Genomic DNA, 4,496 nt, shown 5'->3' on the forward strand with positions numbered 1-4,496 from the left:
GCTTGCCTAATTAGGCGCTTTAGACCACTGAGCTATCTCACCAGCGCTAACCTATTTTCTCTTTCAGTAAATTTAGTGTTTATATTTTAATATTTAGATATCTTATCCATTTTAGTTTTAGTTTAGTGCATGGTGATAGGCCTGGATCTAACTTTAGCCTTCAGCATGTGGAGAGCCAGTTTTTCCTGTGCTATTTATTAAAGAGACTTTCTTTTTTCTTTCTTCTGTGTTTAGGACAGCATCTATAGGATCTACAGGGTCTCACTGCATACATCGGACTCGTAGTGATCCTCCTGTTTTCATCCTCCCAAGTGCTGGGATTACAGGCGCATGCCACCACATCCAGTCTCCATGCTGTCTCAGTGCGCCCCACGGGTGGGGCTGGCACAGTGGGCTGGGGATCAAACCCCAGCCATTGTGCTCTGCCTAAGCAGGCGCTTTGTCTGCTGAGCTATCAGGTGAACCCAAGACTGTCTTCCAGTGAATGTTTGGCTTTTTCATCAAATATAAGGTGGGTGTTTTCTTTTTCCCTGAGTATGTTTGTAGTTGTATCTTCATCTTCTAAACTGTTCCACTGATCCTCGGGTCTTCCCCCCCGCCCACTAGTACTATGCTAATTTTATCACAGTGGCTTTGTAATATAGTTTCAATCCAGGGATTGTGATGCTTCCTGCTTTTCCTTTGTTACCCAGGGTTGCATTTGCTATTTTAGGTCTTTTCTGGTTCCAAATAAATTTTAGGAATGTTTTCTATAGATCTGTGAGGTACGTTGCTGGCATTTTGATAGGGATTGCATTCAATCTGTGTAACAATTTTGGGAGTATGGCCATCTTCACAATGTTGGTTCCTCCTATCCAGGAGCAAGGAGTATCTTTCCATTTTCTGAAATCTTCTTCGATCTCTGTTTTCAGAGTATTAAAATTTTCATTGTATAGTTCTTTTACTTCTTTTGTTAGATTAATTCCTAAGTACTTTTTTTTGGGGGGGGGATGCTGTAATGAAAGGTATTGTTTCTCTAGTTCCTCAGTGAGTTTATCTGTGTAGAGGAATGCTATTGATTTTTGGTTGTTGACTTTGTATCCTGCTATGCTACTAAATTTGTTTATTAATTTTAGGAGCTTCCTGATGGAATTTTTTGGGTCTTCAAAACAGAATATCAGGGGCTGAGGAGATGGCTTAGTGGAATAAGTGCTTCCCTGGCAAGCGCAAGGGCCTGAGTTCAATCCCCAGTTCCGGAAAAAAAAAAAAAAACAAAGAAAAAAACAGAATATCATGTCATCTGCAAAAAAAAAAAAAAAGATAGCTTAACTTCTTCTTTACCTATTCTTATTTCTTTTATTTCTCTCTTTTGTCTAATGGCTTTAGCTAATGATTCCAGAACTATATTGAATAGGAGTGTCAGTAGTGGACAATCCTTGTCTTGTGCCTGACTTTAGAGTAGACACTTTCAGGTTTTTCTTCATTCAGAATGATGGTGGCTGTTGGTTTCTTATAGATGGCTTTTATCAGATTGAGGTAGAGGCCATTTATTTCCATTTTCTGTAGGGCTTTTATCATGAATGACTGTTGGACTCTGTCAAAAGCCTTTTCTACATCTATTGAGATGATCATGTGGTTTTTGGTTGTGGGTCTATTGGTGTAATGCATTGCATTTATAGATTTGTGTATGTTGAACCATCCTTTTATTCCTGGGATGAATCCTACCTGGTTGTGGTGTCTAAGCTTCCTGATAATTTGCTGTATTCTTGAGGATTTTTGCATCTATACTCATGAGGGAAATTGGCCTGTAATTCTCTTTTTTGGTTGAGTCTTTCTCCAGTTTTGGTATCAGTATAATAGTTGCCTCCAGGAGTGATTTTGGGAGTATTGCTTCCTTTTCAATTTCATTGAAGAGTTTGAGGATTTGGGGGATTAAATCTTCTCTGAATTTCTCATAGAATTCAGTTCTGAATCTATCATGACCTGGGCTTTTGTTTGTTGGTAGATTTTTTATTACATTTTTCAATGTCGTTGACTGAAATTGAGTTATTCAGAGTTTTTATATCTTCTTGATTTATTTTTGGTAATTTGTACCTATATAGGAACCTGTCCATTTCTCCTGTATCTTCAATTCTATAAGAGTATAGATTTTTAGAATAGTTATTGATAATCTTCTGACAGGATTTCACCCTTTTTATGCTTTAACGCTTGGATTTGAGTTTTTTCTTTCCTCTTTTTGATAAGGTTGGCTAGGGGTTTATCATTTTTATTTTTTTTTATTTTTTATTTTTTTTCATTTTTATTTTTAATCTTTCAAAGAATCAAATTTTGGATTCATTGATTCTTTGTATTGTTTTCTTATCTCAATTCCATTCATTTCAGCTCTAATCGTAATTTCCTCCCAGATTTCGGCTTTGGGCTTGGTTTGCTCTTCTTTTCCTAAAAGCTTGAGGTGCTGCATTAGGGTATTTGTTTGTGCTCTTTCTGTTTTCCTAATGCATGAGTTCATTGCTACAAATTTCCCTCTGAGAAGTGCTTTCATTGCATTCCACACATTCTGGTAAGTTGTGTTTGAATTTTCATTCTATTGTAGATATTGCTTATTTTTTATTTTTTGTATTATAGGCAAGATCTACAGGGTGTTCAGGGTCTCACTACTAAGTCATTGTAGTGATCCACCTGTTTACAGCCTCCCAAAAGCTGAGATTACAGGAGCACACCATCATACCCAGTCTCAATTGCCGTCTCAGCATGCCCCTGGGGATGGAACCCCGGGTCCCTGCACCTGCTTGCAGACACTTTAATCTGCTGAGCTATTTGGCTAGCCTCTCTAGATATTATTTAATTTCTGTTTAATTTCATCTGTAATGCATTGGTTGCTGAGGAGGGTGTTATTTAATTTCCATATGCTTATGGGGTTTTTATGGTTTCTGTTGTTAATTTCTAGTTTCATTGCATTGTGGTCAGATAATATGAATGTGATAATTTCTGTTTCATTGAATTTACTTAAGTATGACCTATGGACTAGTATGCGATCTATTTTAGAGAAGGTCCCATGTGCAGCTGAAAAGAATGTGTATTCAGATGTTGTTGGGTGGAACACGCTATATATATATCCATTAAATCCATTTGTTTAAAGGTTTGGTTCAGTTCTGCTACCTCTTTGCTAGTTTTTTGTCTACTTAACCTATCTTTTTGAGAAAAGGGGGTGTTAAGGTCTCCTGTTAAGATTGTGTTATTAGACTTAGGATACGAGGTTCCCTGCCTCTTCTGCCTTCCTCCCTAGGGGATGCTAGAGCCCTAAATTCTGCCTACACACACAGGAGGGAATTGCTCCCTGCCTGATGATCATCAGGTTGTCCTTTCTCTCTCTCTCTTTTTTTCTTTTTAGTTTTCTTTTCTTTTCTTTCCTTCTCTTCCCTGTCCTTTTGTGCACCACACACTAAGTGGAACAATTAGGAACAAGGTTAAATACTACCATGGCTATCTCTGACAAAACTAAACAAAAAAAGGGGATACAAATGAAAGACCACTTTGTATCTGTATATACAAAACAGTTAGGATAGATATATACCTACTTTCTCTTAATTCAATGAGAAGAAAGATTTGTACTAATAGTGTTTGGACAGGACATCATGTCTGCATCTTGTACTATGAATAGCCACTATGAAGATAATAACATGCAATGTATTAATTATTGAAACTGTCCTATTAATCAGTTTTGAAACTGTCTCATTGCTATTTGTTTCTCAATAAAATTAATTAAAAAGATTGTGTTATTGGTTATTAGATTTTTTTCATGTCAATTAAAAGGTGAAAGATTTATATGATCTGAAGAGAAACCGGAGTATTTTCATGGCAATTAAAATTGGTCTTATATACTTGGGTGCTCCTATATTTGGTGCGAACATATTTATGACTCTTACCTCTTCCTCTTGAAGTTTTCCCCTAACTAGTATGTAGTGACCTTCTTTATTTGTTTGATCATTCTCGGTTTGAAGTTCAGATTGTCTGCAAACAGGATAGCTACCCTTGATTTTTTAGCTCCTGGAGCATGTAGTATTGCATCTTTTGACTTTTAACCTATGAATTTCTTTTTTGGGTAAAATATGTTTCTTGTATACAACATATTGTTGGATTTTGATTTTTTTTTTTTTGTATTTTAGTACAGGGTCTGCAGGGTCTCACTACATATATTGGACTTGTAGTGACTCTTCAGTGTCCAGCTGGGATTACAGATGTGTACCACCACATCCAGTCTCAATTGCCTCAGCATGCCCCAGGGGCAGGGCCAGCATGGCACATAGAGATCAAACCCTGGCCACTGCGCTTGCCTAAACAGGTGCTCTAATCCACTGCACTATTTGACTGGCCCTGGATTTTGACTCTTGATCCACTATGCCAATCTATTTCTTTTAATTGGTGAATTGAGTCTATTTACATTGATAGCTACAATTGATGTGTATTGACTTACATTTGTCACATTATTTTCCTAATGTTGGTTCCATACTCTTCTC

Source organism: Octodon degus, unplaced genomic scaffold (assembly GCF_000260255.1).
Source record: "Octodon degus isolate 3935 unplaced genomic scaffold, OctDeg1.0 scaffold00001, whole genome shotgun sequence".
NCBI classification, from domain to species: domain Eukaryota; kingdom Metazoa; phylum Chordata; class Mammalia; order Rodentia; family Octodontidae; genus Octodon; species Octodon degus.